Source organism: Ambystoma mexicanum, chromosome 6p (assembly GCF_040938575.1).
Source record: "Ambystoma mexicanum isolate Mex_15411 chromosome 6p, UKY_AmexF1_1, whole genome shotgun sequence".
In the NCBI taxonomy this organism is placed as follows: domain Eukaryota; kingdom Metazoa; phylum Chordata; class Amphibia; order Caudata; family Ambystomatidae; genus Ambystoma; species Ambystoma mexicanum.
In genome coordinates, this window is record NC_090935.1 from 374,633,586 (window position 1) to 374,652,558 (window position 18,973).

Sequence of the window (18,973 nt, forward strand, 5' to 3'; positions counted from 1 at the left end):
AATTTCAGTAGGACTAGGTTCCTCGAGATCCACCGTGACAAGAGTATCAATGAATAGCCTGTCCGATTCCCTTCTCCTCCATATTGCCACCTTTCAGCTGATTTTGATTGGGGTTGTTGACGGGGTCCCACTTCCTCAAAGCCCAATGCTGCAACTGGTCGATTACTCGCCATCTGGGATGTTTAGGGAAGAAAAAGTAATGAATTTTCTTTCTACAATGCTGCGCCATTTTGACTGATGTGCACTCTGACCAAGTTCAAGGATATTTTTAATTTTCAAGATGTTCGGCTAGGTTAACGAGGCGTCGTGATCCATGGAATCCAAGGACTTTACTGGATCAGTTACACTACTACAAAGTTCATACATGTTCCTGGTTCGAGCTAATAAGCTTCAGTTCACCCAACACAAGAGTGTGGGCTGGAAACAGTGTTCTTGGGAGTCTGAGTCTCTCCCAGCAGCATCAACAGCCTGCACGCTAAGTCTTTCTTACCCTACCAGTGTAATAAAGCTGCCTCCACCTTGGTGGGCTCTAGCACCTGGATGCTTTTCCATAAGAATGTAGATTCCACTTAGTATTCCGCAGACTGGCACGACGCCCAGCATGTTACTGCACTCCAAGGGAGCACAACACACCAGTACTACATGCTGGCTCCCAATAAGCGATATACCGAACACACTTCCTTCACAAGAATGTCTTCTTCAAGAACGCTGCATAGGATGTCTGCTGTCTTGAGATGCAGTGCTTGTCAGGGCTCCAAGGTTTCCTTATGGTTCTGAGAATCAATGGGGAGCTAAAAGATTGCAGTGTTTTTTCAGGAGATCCGTTCACCTCCGGACAATCATGCATACAATTGGTGACGAAGTGCCTTATATATGAAAGATGTGATTCTGGAGGTTCAGCACACAGAGCGACTTAGTAAAGCTCCAGAAAGTATGCAAGGAGCAAAACCAGCATCTGGGCCTAGGGAGTAGCATTTGAGCAACCAGCACTCGGAGGCGCATCATGTGTGATGTGTAGGAGCCATTGGACGGTAAGGCAGGCACTCAGTATCTCCCCCCTTCTTATAAAGTGAAACTAATGTCTAGAATGTGGTTCAGAAGTGGCAACAGCAGGCGAGCACTGCGTGAGCCAGTGTGGAACGTGTCATGACTTGTGGGACAGCAGCAGGATAGCATACAGCGGTCCATGCAGAGGCAAGAGCATTTTGTAATAATCCTCATATTGGAATCATCCTATGTGAAAAACCTGAGGGTATCTTCACACCTACTCCCCTTGGATCCTCTCCTCAGGTGGCCAGGGAAAGGCCACGTCTAAACCTGCGGGTGGAGAAGCGAGGGAGGATCACCTGGTTGGAGGGTCCATGGGGATTGAGGAGTGGATATCCACCGGCGAGACATGGTATCCCCCTTTCCCCTATGAAGACCACTTCAACCCTCCCCCAGCCTGTTTGGGCTATTGCAAACCCCTCCTTACGTTTTCCATCATTCAACACACTATGGTACTGGGACGAGGCAACTAAGAGTGGTGAACACTAGTAAGTCATTTAACCACTCTAGTACTCAGACAAGGAAGATGCCTGCAGAGTATTGTAAAGGTCAAGCATGTCCCTTTAATTATGGTCAGGCCATTGAACTAAATGACCACCACCTGTAGTCACTTAGTAAGCCCAAAGCATATAAAAGGGTGGGCTGTTTACAAGGGGGGGGCGGCACACACAGCCGGCTGGAGCATGGAGCCGACGAATCAGAGAGACAGGAGTGGGAGATGCAAGTGTGGAAAGCCATGTCAGGCAAGGACCAGAGAAAAGGGGCCAGAGAAGGTCAGCAAGTCCTAAGTACCCTCCGTGCAGGATGCACGCAGGGTGGGCGCTGAAGCACTCCAGTTGTCGCAGACTTTAGGGAGAGCGAGCAGCAAATCCCCGAGAGAAGAGCGGAGGGCATGGAAGCTGGAAAGGCACATCCAGGAAAGGAACCAAGCTTACTGGAGCTGCCGCTTGAGGCCGGTGAGTTCAGATGGGAAACGCACATACCGGGGCGCTCCGAAAGCCTTTCTTGAACGTCGAACATTGTGAAAACCGTCATAAGCACTTTTGAATACTGAAACGAGTGCTTATAATCTTGAAATGTATTGAAGGTAGTTTCAAGGGTGAAACAGAACTTTTTAATACCAAACAAAGCTGAAAGCATTACTGAATACAGTACATAATTAAAGCTAGCTTGAAGTATGATAATGAGCAAGTTTTAAGTGGAATGAAAGCAACGTTGTGCAGATGGCAAATACAACAAAGTGAATTGATGGAAATACTAGTGTTGGCAAAGTAAGTAAAATCCCAAGAAGGGTGTGAGAAGAGAAACCACTATTAACAAAAGCCAAGTGGTCAAGGAAGTACAGGTAAAGAGGAAAGCTGTATTGGCAAGAGCCAGAGAAGTGTAACCAAGTGAACTAGCCACGATAAAGTGTTGGAAGAAGATAATCCTGATACAAGAAATACTTTACACTGTCAAAGGGAAGCAATGGACAATTGTTGCTAACGCCAATGGAAAAGGGGTATCGGTTGCGTGACCTGTAATGGGTGGACCGTGCGGTCCGACAACAGTGCCTAGACCAAGTACCCTGCATGAAAAGCCAATTGAAAGGAGGAATCAAGAGTGTTAATGTCAAAATGAGCAAGTCAGTGATATTATACCTGGTATGGCTTGTGTTGTAACAAACATGCGTTGGGTTGGTGAAACAGAGAAATTACCCCTGATAAGAGAGTTCGGGAGGATCCCAATCCTTTGGGAACTGTTTTGTTTTGAACTTATCTTGAACTTGGGGAAGAGAACCCCGAGAGTTTTGTGGAACTGCTTTGAATTTGGGAAGCTCAGAACTTTGTTTGGAACACTATTTCTTTTATTGCTGACATCCCTACACATTGTTTATCTTTAGTTGTGGGGAAAGTATGGGTTTTGGACAGTCTTTTAAGTTTAACTCTTTGACTAAGGCTTTCCCTTAGTTTCTTTAGGTAGGGCAACCCCACCCTAGCTTAGGCCAAGTTAGGCCTTCAACCATCTTGACATTTAAGTTAAATACAGCTATTTTTGTTTCAACTGTGTCTTGCTTCATGATGATGACGCTAGGATAATTAGACTATAGGAGGAAGTTACTTCATCTTTGAGACCAATGCAATGATCGAACTAGGGGATGAAGTTGCTTCAGTTTTGAACCATTATTTTATTTGATTGGTTGACTGTGTTTTAACAGATGCGATGTCTTACATTTGAAGTGTTGTTTTGTATTGGAATTTTTCAGAAAGACATGTTTCTTTTTTCCTCCCCTTTTTGTATTGTACTAAGTTCTAGTTTGAACTGTTTAAATTGTCATATATGTTTATTCTTCTTTGATCCTCCTTTAAGTGTAAATAGATTGTTTCTCTTAATGTTTTGGTATCCTCATATTTCTTTGAAGCATTGTGCTATGTCCTGTTTAGCATTCAATAATCTTGAATATTAGGTTTTAGGAATTTGGTTATTACCTAACTTGACCTTAATAAACCATTATTTATGTACTCTCTGGCTGGAACACACTTACTAGACATTAGTAAGTATATGTCATTTGTTAAACAATCTGTTGTCCTAATACATACTCTTACCAGCAATTGTCTTTTTATTCACCATTGAATTATTTGTGATTTCTCCAATGGAAACACCCTTTTTTATATCTGATGGGAAAACCTGAGAGCTCTGCAACCAGTAAATATTTCCTTGGAGGCTCGTGTGGCATGAGGTCCCAGTATTACTTCTGAACTGAACGAGTGCTGTAGGGGAAGAAGGATTTTATCCTCCAAGTTTCTCATTGATGTATGGTAGCACCTCTTGACTACTACTCAGGTTTCCCCATGCCATACCATACCTGTGAAGATCATCCTGTCCTGTTGGTTCCTTTTTGTATTGTGGTACTTTTCGTTTTTTTTTCTTTCCCATTTTACATATCGGGAGACTAAAAGTTCGAAAATTCCAAGAATGAACAGCATAGCATGACTTTCTCAGGCATGCCATGGGGGAAACTCAAGAGATCTGCGTATATGCCTCAGGCTTAAGAGAGTCACACATGTTTTTTGAAAACTATAAAATGCATTCTTGTGGCAACAACCACTGTGGTTACTGGTTTATTGTTGTGATGGAATTTCTTTCTGAGATTCACTGTAAACAGTTATCTCCAAGCCTAGCTTAAATAGTACAACCCCACACTCTGTTTCAGATTTCCAGATATTTGATGACTTTATTAAATCAAACCTAAACTTTGTAATTTTAACAAATGTCACTTCATTGAATCTACAGCCGCCAGCTCCACGGGAAAGCTCTTTCAAATTCTAAAATCTGTGGGAAAACTCCCATCTCTTTCACCTCCCTTTCAACCCTCACAGGATGACTGTGAGAGTGTTCAACTCGTCTTTCACAAAAAAATTCAGAAAGCTTGCAAGGCTATTGGCCTCTGCCAGGTGTCCACTCAAGCACAATCCTCCTTGAATGACTTTGACACTATCACCTCACGCGTGGAACATTTTTAGTTCAACCCCCCTTACTATAGATGAAATGAAGAAGATTCTCTCCTCTCTCAGGCAGACAACCTGTTCAGATAATATTCTGCCACAGAAAATCATTCTAGAAAACATAGATACTTTTGCTCCACTGTTCTGTAGGATGACTAACGCCTCCTTTAGAGATAAAAAAAAGTGCCAGTAACAATCAAAATATTGACAGTTACACCGCTGGTCAAAAAATCAGGACTTGACCAACAAGATCCAACAAACCTCTGCCCAATAACTAATTGTAACCTACTACTAAAAATCTTCAATAAAGCAGCGACTAAACAGTTATAAAATTACGTGGAAAAATGCAACCTGCTTCACGCACAACAATCCGGTTTCAGAGGCTCGCACAGCACTGAAACTGTGTTGCTTGACCTTCAGGCTAGAATGCTGAATATCCTGGACAAGGGCAACACCAGTATGCTGATACCTTTGGATTTATCAGCAGGTTTTGGTTTGATAGATCATCATAAACTCCAGGAAGCATTGGCATCATCAGGAAATTGCTCTTAGGAGGCTATAGACTGGATTTCTTCCTTCCTCGCGCAACGTAGCTGTAAGATACATTGGGGCGGTGAATTTTCTAAACCTATAAGCATAAACTGCGGGATGCCCCACGGGGCTTGTTTATCCCCCCTTATTTTTAATCTCTACCTCTGATGGCTCTGCACCCTTCTCAACCTAGGGGTGCTATTTACTAATTTTGTGGACAATACCCAGCTGATAGTAGAACTAAGCAGGTGCCCACAGCAAGGACATTTCCATGGTTGCTAATATCTACAACGTAATGAAGGCCTGGATGAAAGCAAAATGGCTCTGTTTTAATAGCAACAAAACAGAGCTTATGACCTTCGGATCTGGAACTCAGCCCGGAATATGCTGAGTTTAACATAAAAAAACTCAAGTACCTCGGTCTCCAACAAGGTAAAAACTTTAGGTATGTATTTAGATCCCACGCTCGGAGCAAACGCTCACGTAGCCTATTTAAAAAAGAACTGCCGGTATTACCAAAGGCTACTCTGGCATATAAGACCTGTCCTAAATGAAGAAAACTGCACCACCATTTGCAGAGCCATTGTTCTCTCAAGACATGGCTATGGAAAGGCCTTGTTACTGGGAGCTAACAAAAGTTGCATAGACCAATGTCAAGCCATCCAGAATGATGCGGTGAGGGTTATTAAAAGGAAATCCAAGAGGGACCACGTCATAGAAGATAGAAAATCTTTACACTGACTAGCTGTGGATGATCGCATCACCTTCAAGACAGGCTCAATCATCCACCATTGCTTTTATGTTTCCGCTCCACAACCAGACGTGGACTCCCTGCTCACTGTGCTTAGAGAGGCTCAGCTTCACCTCACTGATGATGCCCAACAAGGCTGAAACACGTGTATGGGGTTGCTGTTGGTACTCTTGTTCAGAGAGGAATTGCCATAGCATTTTGGTGCTGGACTGCCCATGTGGGTGGGACAAAGACTGATATGCAAATGGATATTTCCCATCTGTGAAAGGTCAGTGAGCAAAAAGCAGATGGCTGCGAACTCTCAATGTGGTTAACAACCACTGAACAGGTTATCATGCCTTGTTCTTCCGAGAGAGGGGCGCCTGCTACCTTTGTTGAAATGTTGCCGCTCCAGCATACTTAAAAGAGCGAATATCCCTATATGAACCTGGACGACCTTTGAGATCAATGGAACAAGGCCCAGTGAAGACTACCCGCGTCAAGACAGCTAATGGACTGGGACGATCCTTCCCAGTCAAAGCCTCCCTAAAGTGGAGCAAACTCCTGGCCACGCTCAGGCTAGAATCCAACTTTTCAACGTTCAAAAAGAAACTGAAAACAGTACTCTTTAATAATAAATAACCCAGAAATCAGACTTAGGAATGGCCGCTCCTCCTGTCCTGTCTTGCATGTTCGTCGCTTGTCGTTATGTTCGTGCTCTGATGCCTGCGGGGTCCGGCGCACTATAAATAAATTAATAAATGCATGACATTATTGAGAACAAATTACAATTTCACTCCATAAAACATATTTAGGTTCAACAGTGGTTTTATTAAAAAATGCTTCATGGCCCTCGACTCTATTGAACTGAGCAATGCAAATATACTAAGAATACATGCTAACATATTGAGTCCCATTTTGATAGAGGATTAATCAATTGATTGCATTTTTTGGGTATAGATTCATCTATGATTTGTGCCTGAGACGGATAGGCACACAATTACACAAAATATTTTGAAATCATTAAGGTAAATGCTTCAATCAAATTTACAGTGATATGCGATCTGGCATATATTCATTTTCGTATGGTTGAGTCTACATACTGAATAGAGGGTCCAGGCACCCTCTATTGGTCTTGGCACCCCAGGATCAGGAAAGGGAGGCTGAAGCACACCAAGACACTGAGATTCGACTTCAAATGACATCTGTTTATTCTTCTCAGCAGGGCAAGACACAGCATACAGCCTACTGAAGAACAATCTGCAACAACTCCCAACTTCCCTGGGCTCTCACCCTTTTTAATACAATCTAGAAAGGTGAGGTAATGCAATGATCAATGTACAACCCCTTTTCCTCCCTGTGATTAGCTGGCCTATCTGCCACGCAGACCCATTCTGAACAGGTTTCATCTAACTCATTCTACACCAGTGGACTCTTCATGAAATTCTATGAAAACAATTATCCATTGACATCATCATGATTTAGCAGAAATCCACCATTTTGTATGCCCAAGCATCCATTTTAGAGTTGCCTGACTTGTCTTATCAAAAATGGCCCATCAAATTACGAAATGCCTGACCAACCTATTTTTTACTCGAAATTTGGTACCTGCTCAGTTTAAAATCTAGGTTATTTGATAATTTATCATAAACATGTACTAATTGACATATTCTCTACTGTGCGTGACATTCTGTCCCCACAAAATAGATCGCCCTTCAAAGTGTTTCTGAAATGTACTACATTTCTCAACTTTTGCAATATTAAAGTCATTGATCAACCCAACAAGTTATCTACGTTCGGTTTGAGGGGGCTGGGGCCTAGCTACATTCAATTTGAGGGGGTCGGGGGGCGACATCCTGTACAATAAAAAATAGATTTATATTTGATGTTTGCAAGAAGGCAACATAAATGAATAGTAGTCTATGTGATAAAAGATGTAGTCCTCTTGTCCTTTAAAGTGCTAACTTAAAATAAATAGCAAGGGTTTATAGAAATTATTTCAGATGATATTACTTTTAAATAAAGCAGTAGTGAAAATAATCAGATAAATCATAGACTATTGATGACAGTTGTGTGTGTTTTTTTAAAAAAAAAAAAAAAATATATATATATATATATGTGTTTGTGCGCAGACGCACATTCACGAAGGGCTTCAGAAAGGGCTGATACGGCTGAGCACTCTCCTCGTGGTTGTTGTTAGAAACAAACTGTCTGGGCTTGCTATTAAGCTGCATTTCTTCATTTACCACGGTAAATGCTCATCCTTGGATTGAAAGAAGGCATATATATGGACTTTATATTAAACTTTCAGCTATTATTTATCTCTGTTGTTGTAGTGTAAAAAAGAGACTCCGCCTCCTCCTCCCAGAAAGCCATATTCTCCAGCATTGGATCTTTCATGGATTCACATGCTTAGAATATTCCCCGTCGTCAGACTGGGAACCCTCGGTATACATATATAGTCATTTCCCATAGGAAAAACTTCCGACACTTGTGTGTCCTATCCCCGTCCACGTCCTCCACGGGGCCGCCCCACGCACGCCCCGTTGGAAGCCATGGTATATAAGCCCCGCCCCCGCGGGACCCTTCAGATTTCAACCGTCTCCAAAGATAGCGGGATCTCCTCGTGTAGTTCTACGGTTACTTATCGAATTGTTCGAACTCCTGCGAATTTGTTTATCTGGTCCCGTAATAATGTCGGGTAAGCCTCTGTTCCGCCCGTGTGCCACGTGTGGACTGAAAAAGGTTTATGAGGGGGACGGCCATCTGGACTGTATCTATTGCCTCCATCCTCACCACTCGGCGGACCAATGCGATATTTGTAAGGGTTTTTCCCAGAAAACCTTGAAGGACCGAAATCGGCGACTGATTTCGTGGCTGAACGACGGTGCGGGGGCGTACCCTCAGTCAGAGGTAGGCTCGGTGCGCAGTGTCGCCTCGACAAAAACATCAGAGGCTCCCCGACGCTCGCATTCATCGGAACCTCCGTCCAAGAAAACACGGCCTCCGGAGAAGGACGTGCCGCGAGGTCACTCCTCTAAGGGCTCATCGAAAGACTCGGCGAAAAAACCCTCGTCTACTTCATCGAAGAAAGAAAAAGACAGGCCAAAAGCCTCCTCGGGCGATCAAAACAGATCAGCCACGAGTAGGGATGCGGATAAACGCAGGGAGAGCGCCGCAAAAGCGGGACCGCCAAAGCCACCTGCAGGCCCGACGACGACGACGACGATCCAGTCGGTACCCTCGCTGACGCAGTCTCCTGTCATAATCACGGGGTCGACAACGATACCCTCGTCGACGGAAGCTCTGGCCTGGAGGCCAGAAGTATTTGATATGGGGTTGCCGGAGACACTGTTACAAGAACAGGCAGTGTCGATCGCCTCGAAAGAAGACGATGGCTTCAGAATTGTGAGCCCGGAAGACCTTGGCCTACGAGCCAGATTTCCTTCTGGTGCAACCTGCTCTCAAGTTTTTACCCAGCCTCCAAGCGCCCAGGCTACCCTCTCCATGGAGGTACTCTCCTCCTTACATTCGCTTTTGAAATCACTGGACGAAAGGCTTCCCCCCGCTCCGACGACTCCCCTCGTCGACGAGCCCGGCCCTTCACACCGCCCGACTAGATCGGTCGTAGTACCAACTACTCCAGCAGTCCAGGAGGAGGGTGAGCTCTCGGACTCCCTCTCTGACCGGGGGTCAGCATCAGATATCTCCCTCTCACCGTCGAGGGACCCATCCTGGGTTTCGGACGAGGAAGTGGAACCTCCTAAAAGTCCCATTCACCCATCACCACCGGATGATATAGGTGCCTTCCATTCCATGATGGAAAAGGCCTGCAAGGAGTTCGGCCTGTCCCAACAGGAAGAAAAGGACGACTGCTTCCTCTTTGACCACATGGGGAAGAGTAGGCGTTCAATTTTTTCGATTCCGATCCTGGACCACGTATGGAAAGAAGGCGTTCAAACTATGCGGCACCCATTCTCCGAACCCGCTGTCAAAGGCCGCATAGAGAAAAAATTTAAAGTCCCTGACTCGACGCCGAAATGCCTCTCGGCGCAACCTACGCCTGACTTGGTGGTCTCGGCGGCGGCGACGAGAAAAGCAAAGGCCCAACACAAATGCTCTACCCCTCCGGATTCTGAGGCTAGGCGCCAAGACGCGTTCGGTAAGAAGGTCCTGTCAGTGGGGGCCTCAACAGTAAAAGCTGCTAACTCCCTGGCAATTATGGCCAGGTACGACAGGGAGATGTGGCACAGACTGGCACCTATTATGGACCACCTCCCAGAAGAGCACAGAAAAACGGCTATGTCCCTGGTTCGGGAAGGCGAGGAAGCATCGAACCATGCTATTAATATAGCAGTGGACCTGGCAGATTCAGGGTTTAAACAAATTAACAATGGAGTTGTTCTAAGACGCCAGGCCTGGCTCAAGTGCACCAACTTCAGACCCGAAGTACAATATAAAGTCGTCGACATGCCCTTCGAAGGTGACCTTCTGTTCGGCGAGAAGGTGGATGAGGCCTTGAAAGGCATGAAGGAGGACTCTGAGACGGCACGCTCACTGGGTTCTCTTCAAAGTGGTAAGCCCTTTCGTTCTTTTCGCCCCTTCAGAGGAGCTACGGGAAACTCAAGATTCTCAGCAACCAGGGATAGAGCGTTTGGTAGGTCGTCGTATCCGTCCTAAGGGTATAGGCGCGCCTCGCAGTCCTCAACCCGGCGCAGAAATTTCCAGTCCTCCAAGAGACGACGCACTTACTCGTCGTCGACGGGAAAACAGAAAGACCAACAATGACGTTCTAGGAGGAAGAGTGTCACGCTGCGTCGAGGAATGGGAGTCTATCACGACAGACCAGTGGGTTCTGGACACGGTGAGACGGGGGCATTCCCTACGGTTCAAATGCAAGCCTCCAAGACGTCCACCGATACACCTGTCCCAACCACATCTAGGCATCCTGCGTCAGGAAGTTGCGCTCATGTTAAAAAAAGGCGCCATCGAATTAGTCCCGACACCACAAAAGGGCCTAGGGGTTTACTCACGCTGTTTCGTGGTAAAGAAGCCGAAAGGAAAGTGGCGCCCCATCCTCGACCTGCGGGACCTCAACAAAACCCTGCTGAGTCAAAAGTTCAAAATGCTTACACTACAGGAGGTGATCAGATCCGTCCAGAAGGACGATTTCTTGGCGTCACTAGATCTGCAGGACGCGTACTTTCACATTCCAGTGCGCACAACACACAGGAGGTTTCTGAGGTTCCTAGTTGGGCAAACACACTACCAATTTACAGTGCTCCCATTCGGCCTGAAGTCCTCCCCAAGAACGTTTACGAAATGTCTGGCACCCGTGGCAGCCTGGCTGCGAAAGGAAGGGCATCATGTATACCCGTACCTCGACGACTGGCTCGTGAGGGGATCCTCCCCAGCGTCGACCAACGACAGCCTGTTGACCACCTTACGACTACTGCAACGTCTGGGATTTGCAGTGAACTACGAAAAGTCTTCTCTAAAGCCCTCAAAGAGCTTGAAGTTCCTGGGTGCTCGATTCGACACCCAAGCGGGGATAGTGAAGCCGTCCCTGGAAAGGATGTCGAAGATCAGACGACAGACAAGCCAGCTTCGTCTGCAGAGCAGGATGTCAGTGAGAAAATATGCGGCTCTCCTAGGCTCCATGGCGTCGTGCATCCACCTGGTAGCAAACTGCCGATTATTCATGAGGCCTCTACAGGAGTTCCTGTCCGACAGATGGAAGCAGGCCACAGGCCGCTGGTCAGACAAGATAACCGTCGACGACGAAGGAGTTATCGAAACCCTCCAATGGTGGAAGGTCGTTCACAACCTGGACAGAGGGGTTCCGCTACAGGAGCCGGAATTTCAGAACACCATCATTACGGACGCCTCTCTGTCGGGCTGGGGAGCACACATGAACAATCATCAAACCCAAGGCAGGTGGTCGTCGACCGAATCGCGCCTACATATCAATGTGCTGGAACTAAGGGCGGTGAGATGGGCCATGAAATCTTTCCTCCCACATATCAAGGGATCAAAAGTAAGAGTGCTCACAGACAATACGACAGCCATGTTCTACCTGATAAAGCAAGGTGGCACCAGATCCAGGACCCTCTCGAAGGAAGCTCAAAAGATCTGGCATTGGGCTTTGAAAAACCACATATCCCTAGTGGCATACCACCTACCGGGAGTGAAAATGTGTCCAGTTCGCGAGCAGATGGCCCCAAATAGGCTCCCTGGGGGAAGCGTTCTCCGTTCCCTCTCATACGGAGGACGATCCAGGGCATCCGCAGGTACAAATGCCGGGTCATCCTAGTGGCTCCGCACTGGCCGAGACAACCTTGGTTTTCCGACCTCCTTCATCTGTCGCTGGATCAACCAATACCACTCAGGAAAGTGCCGCACCTCCTGTCCAGGGACAAGGGAACTGTATGGCACCACAATCCGAACAGCCTGAACTTAACTGCATGGCTCCTGACTTCTCAGAGTTCGGGAACCTGAAAGTTTCGATGGATTGCCGTAAGATTCTACAGGCGGCTAGGTCCCCTGCTACTAACAAATCGTATATAAGCAAATGGAAAAGATTCTGCAGGTGGTGTCAAACACAACAAAATATTCACCCTTTGGAAATTACGCCAGAGCAAATCCTCCCGTATCTTCTTCACCTGGCAGAGAGCGGACTGTCATCATCGTCCATCAAGGTACATTTGGCGGCAATTTCAAGGTTTACAAGAAGGAGACAGTCCTCACCGCTATTCAGTGACAGACTAGTGAAGCATTTCATGAGGGGTCTCTTCAGAACCTTCCCTCCTGAAAAACGGTTCCCACCGGCGTGGAGTCTGAATGTGGTGCTGGCTGCCTTAATGAAGCCTCCTTTTGAGCCAATGTCCTCTTCATCCCTACAATTCCTATCCTGGAAACTAGCGTTCCTAGTCGCCATCACTTCGGCTAGAAGAATGTCGGAATTGCAGGCATTGGTCATTGATCCTCCATACATGAGGTTCTTTAAGGACAAAGTAATTTTATCAACTAACCCTACTTTCATCCCAAAAGTACAATCGGTCTATCATAAGCACTCGACCCTGGTGCTTCCTACTTTCTTTGCATCCCCGTCGTCGACGGCGGAGAAGGCCCTTCACACTCTAGATGTCAAAAGGGCGCTAAAATTTTACCTGCAAAGAACGCAAGATATCAGAACCACCAGACAGTTGTTCATCGCCTATGGTCCCTCGGCGAGGGGAAAGGCTATCTCCAAGCAAGGTTTGGCTCGCTGGGTCTCTTCGGCAATTACCCTGTGTCACTCCAAGGCCGGGAGACCCCTACAAGATCGCCCTAGAGCCCATTCCACGAGAGCGAGGGCTTCCTCCGCGGCGCTATGGGCAGGAATTCCTCTGACAGACATCTGCCAGGCGGCGGCATGGTCTGTTCCACACACGTTTACGCGCCATTACTGCCTGGAAAGACAGCATGCAGACGAGGTGCAGATGGGGCGGGCAGTGCGGCGCCACCTTTTTCAGTGAGGTAAGCCAAAATTACGATGCAAATGCTGTCGCCTACTTGGCCAAAAAACTGTTTTCCTATCGTATACACGAACATAGCATTGTACTGTGGAAATCCGTTTCGTATCAGTATAATAAGTTGTTGCTTACGTACATGGTGTATATGGTAGTGCTTGGGGGTGTCTCTACGAATGTAAGTTACATTGCACTCTCACCTCCTTCTTGATGTTACTGCTTTACAATCTATTCTAAGCATGTGAATCCATGAAAGATCCAATGCTGGAGAAGGGAGTAGTTTCTTACCTGTAACTCCATTTCTCCAGCGTTGGTATCTTTCATGGATTCACATGCGCCCACCGGCCTCCCCGGACTGCAATGTGAAATTTTGTACGTAAGCGGGGTTGGTTCCCCCCGTTCTCTTTGGAGGGGCCGAAATCTGAAGGGTCCCGCAGGGCCGGGGCTTATATACCATGGCGTCCAACGGGGCGTGCGTGGGGCGGCCCCGTGGAGGACGTGGACGGGGATAGGACACACAAGTGTCGGAAGTTTTTCCTATGGAAAATGACTATATATGTATACCGAGGGTTCCCAGTCTGACGACGGGGAATATTCTAAGCATGTGAATCCATGAAAGATACCAACGCTGGAGAAATGGAGTTACAGGTAAGAAACTACTCCCTTATCTCAAGCGAGCACGCATTCGCACGCATTCACGAAGGGCTTCAGAAAGGGCTGATACAGCTGATGGGGCTGGAGGGCGTGGAGCCGGAGGTAGAGCATTCTCGACATAAAAGTGCTTTCATTTGAATCTGCTATCATTATAAATTGATTTGGTTTGTTTTATATTACTTTTCTTTTTGAAAAAAATATTTTATTTTTTTTCTGTTTCTATTTTAGTGTTCTGTTTTTACGTGATTTTACTGTCTCACGATTATAGTGGATTTTCAGTGTATGTTAACATTATATATGTCATGATCCACAGAACACGCCCCTTTTGGACCTCATGCTCCTTGTCACAACGGGGCTTGCACTCCTTAATACTCCCAACATGGCTGTCTAACGTGCAACATCTTCCCTGTCTTTACGTCAGACGTAGCGTATTTACAAATAGGCTTCGCCCCGCGGGTCCGCGCGTCTCAATGCTACTACAAGCAGCGACTAGACGTGTGCTCCGTAGTTCGCTACACTGTTATCCTTGTTCCTGGACCTCATAATTTCATTCCCATTACCCTCTTCCTTCTTCCTTGTTTCCCGGACTTGTGTGCTGTGTGCTCACTTTCTTCGTTCCTGGATCACGGAGTGTCTGAATCCTGGAGCTCTGAACGCACGCTGGAGCCAGAAGAGGCTCGCGCGGGCTTATACAAGACCAGGTCCGTGCGTAAGAAGACACCGCCCATGAAAGCCTGCAAGGATCGCTCTCAGGTGAGAAAGGGGGAATTCCGTGATAATATACTTTATCTACGGTAATGCCTTCACCTACCAAAATCGTGGCGGCAATTGCCAACGCTCATGAAATGCCTAAACGATCTACACACTCTGTAAATCTTGTTCGGAGTGCGAAATCTAGCTCTCATGTGAAATCGATTTCATTAACCTCCGATATAAGGAGCTTTTATCCTGAACAAACTGCGACCAGTTCGCGAAACAAATCTTAAGTCGTGATTTCTGTGCCAATAGCTACCATTGTGATTCCAATACAACCTACTGAAGTTTTATTAAAGCAGGCATCGATTGACTTATGTACCCCGTATAGGATATAGAGAGTTTACACACCACCTTAGAATCAGCACTAAATGTTTTTGAGCTGGCGCAATACATGATCTCGATGTAGTAGCTCTCCCAGCTGCAAATTTGGCATTGTCGGAGACGCCACAGCACCGTCTGTCTTGTTTTGAATTCATTGAGCATATAACTACAATGGGTAAACTTTCTCAATCACACGTGATGTTCTCACAGTCTCCGCAGGAATCTTCGGCTTTGTCTCTTTCTTATGCACAACCGACGCCCAGAAAAATAAAAGCTCCTTTAAATCAAAAGCATGATTCTTCTATTGCGGCGGCTATGCCCTTTGCTAAAATATCCCTCCAAGCCATGAATACAGCATTATTTTCACTGGTCAAACTATACGAAAGTATAGACACCAGACTAGATGATCAGAGTAGTCTTTTAAAAGAATTACTAGCGATAAGGAAACTGCGTGCATATACGACAGAAGTGGCCACTATGATGGATTCATTAAAAATCGATAATCCCCCTGAATATACTGATAAGGGATCATCTGGGTCTAAGGTAATTATTCATTCATTATCTGACAATGAAATTGAGAATATAGAAACTATCTGAGAAAAAGTTAAGCGAAAGACTAATTTAGTTCACTCAGTTGAAACGAACAAAATAAATAATTGTATAAATTTAGAGGAAAATGCTACTAAAAGGTTTGACTTAACCTACTGAGGATGATGTAACTCTAGCTATTGCCCCAACTAGCAAGGACATTTTACACTCTAAACCAGCATTTACAATTTTCAGTACTTAATTAAAAAAAACTACAGTCCCAACGAAATCGGGTCAAGTAAAAAAAAAGTACAACTTTAAAGACTCCAGTGGCTCCAAAAAAATCAAACTCCCGCCTCTTTATACAATCCTTAGTTTTGCCCACTCAAGGAACAAAGAAAGCTGGCCTGGCAGTGACGAAAAAATATGCTGCGATAATGAAGAATAAACTGGCAGTAAAGCAGAAAAAAAAGTCTGTATTTACATTCACTGCTGCTTCTGCTCTAAATTATCCACCTTTGGACAACCTGGTAAAGGAACTGCAGAAATCAAATGAGGTGTCAGTTGGGCAGACATATACTTTTCAAAAGCAACTTCCACTTGTCCCCATAGCTAAGCTATCGGAGTTAGCAGCACCAGATACAAATAAATACTTCTGCACGTTAAAGAACAGACGAGAGGAGATACAAAAATCTGTTAGTATGTTTATGTGCTGCCCTACTATGATCCAGAACCATGTAGGGCCGAAGACAGATCCAGAATTGACTAATCTTTGCAGACAAATTCATACTTATCCTACCTCTGAGAAGGATAGTAGAAAACCGCTGGTGCCAAATTTACGAGCAACTGATATTGTGAGTCAGCCACCTCGCTTCCCGTTCCAAACAACTTCTAAGTCAGTTGCTAATGAACCGATAAACAGAATCACCAGTATTAATAATCCAAAGCAAACCTTTTGCAATACATTTACGCATCACAGTTTCATTCTATAGTGTAGGGGGGAGACTTTCCTGTATATGATCTGAACAGAGCTTCAGTGTTGAATATCATGAATGCAGTTACTATTTTGCAAGAAATATCCTCTAATGATTTTGCCAGGTGGAATTTATACACCATTATGATACTTCTATGGTGAAACTATGGATGCCGTCAGGTGTGGTTAAGAATATTGTATGGCATGCAAGACAAGAATTATATCAATTAGGATTTCTGGTAAGTAATACAGCACAAATAATGGATTCTAGTCACTCTGTTGTCTCAGATTCGCACTCCTACGCAAAATAAACCTTGGGTAACTGAACTCCTAACAGTAACATACCGGCAAGTAGGCCAGGCGAATTTACGGAATATAACATTCTATGATGAACAAACCTGACCTCTTAATCAGTAACAATCCAAGAACAGCAGTAACGTTATCTATAAGATGGCCTCCTGGAAAACACAAGGCCATAAACATCTGACCGCATCTTCTATTGATATATTATTTAACTATGATATTGTGATGCTACAAGAACTCTAGCTAGCTACCCCTCCTGTTTGGAAAATGGTATGCTATCATTGGTACCTGCCTGTACATTGACACGAGGAAGGCCTATGGCAGGCCTTTTAGTAGCTGTTAAATCTTCTACAGGCTTTAACATATCCCTTTGGGCTGTCCCCAATAATGACATGCAATAAGTTAGGATTGAAGCTGACTCTTTTGTTTATGCATGTTTGAATATTTATTGGATCCATTTCGCCATTGATGATGCACAGTTTTTTAATGACTTGGAACAGCTTTTCGATCTTATTAATAACGATTCAACAATTGTGCATGTGATCATATGCAGGCGACCTTAATAGAAAATGTTTGTCATCAAAGTGGTTGAACTAAATCTTTTAATGCAAGAAAGAGGTTTTTTGATGACTAATGGAGCTAGTAAAAAGGATAATCCTGAGGCAGAGAGCAAAGCAAACTACCCTGATTGATTATATTTATATAGACAAAAACCTCTTTGCAGTAATGGAGGGCTTTCAGAGTCATTGATCAAACAGTGAGTGACCATAATATATTGTAATTGACATGGTCAGGGATCAAACCTGACCAGATCAACACTGTCTAATATTATGATCAAGAATTAGCCATATGATCGAGAGGAAATCGTTTTAGATGGTCTCCAATTAAACTGGATGCATTTTTGATGTCCATTTCTTACCCTTTGAACATTTTGCACTCTGAGGTTTTATGCTCAGAGGGGCTCAATGTAGCTGTTCTACACACCTTTAAAACATCAAGCCAACATCTGAATAAAACAGCTAAGATACATCCTCATAAATTTGATAAACTGTTGCAGGAGAACAAAACGAAATTGTGAGCAGATATCCAAGCACTTAAAGTGCTACCAGATGCCTTGAGACCACGAGAAACATCTAGACTCAAAAACAGATACACCAATTGGGTTCACAGAAGGAAAGCTGAGATGTATTTAGCTGATGCGCAAGTAATGCGAAGTACTTTGCAATCTAAAAGTTCAGCACTGATATTGTGTCTAATAAAGACAGCAACTATTTCAACATAAACCCCAATGCAAATTAATGCAATATCTGAAGAGGTCTGGATGACCTACTATATAATTCCTTGTATGCAGCTACCCCTTGGTCATGTCATATACCACCAATACCCGTGAATTATAAGACTGAATTAATGTTAGATGTAGAAGATCTCATCTTACACATCCGAAGGCTGAGTGCTTCGCGAGCCCCTGGACCAGACGGTCTGTCTAACTGCATGTTAAGATCGCACCCGGAACAATGGGCTAAAATCTTAATGGTAATATTCTGCCAAGTGATTTATTCACAACGTATTACACATACTTGGTAAAAATCGGTCACAGTACTGATATATAAAAAGGGAGCCCGACATGGCCCCAAAAATTATAGACCGGTGGCCTTACTGGACGCACCGGGAAAGCTGTTTGCTTGCCTAGTCATGATAGAATTCAATAAATGGGCTAAGGAAAATTACATTAATGATCTATTTTAATCGGGCTTTATGCCAGGCTTAGGGACGTCTATTAACATACATGTTCTACATGCTATTAAGCAGCATGAATGGCAGAGTAAACAACTGGTGTATGCTGCTTTTAATGATTTAGAAAGTGCATTCGATTCAGTGTCGAGAGAACTGCTTTTTTGTAAACTCTCTAAAGCAAATTGTCCTCTCCACCTACAGCACTGGATAAGTGAATTTCATTCCAATACCTCAGTTCAAATAAGGCTCTCCCTAGATCGGAAATTAACACAATCTATTAACACATACAGGGGTCTTAAGCAAGGTTGCCCAACAGTGTCATCCTTGTTTAATGTCTTTTTTCAGATATTGCTCGTGACTTTGGAAATGTTAAGTCTGATTCTTCAAGATTGGGTGAGCA

At 44.7% G+C, this 18,973-nt stretch overlaps 1 protein-coding gene across 3 annotated transcripts in view; it reads left to right on the forward strand.

Annotated features, from left to right (window-relative positions):
- The window catches only part of WDR70 (WD repeat domain 70), a 2,341,596-nt gene that overhangs the window by 1,185,964 nt on the left and 1,136,659 nt on the right, over positions 1-18,973 (forward strand). The window lies entirely within an intron of this gene.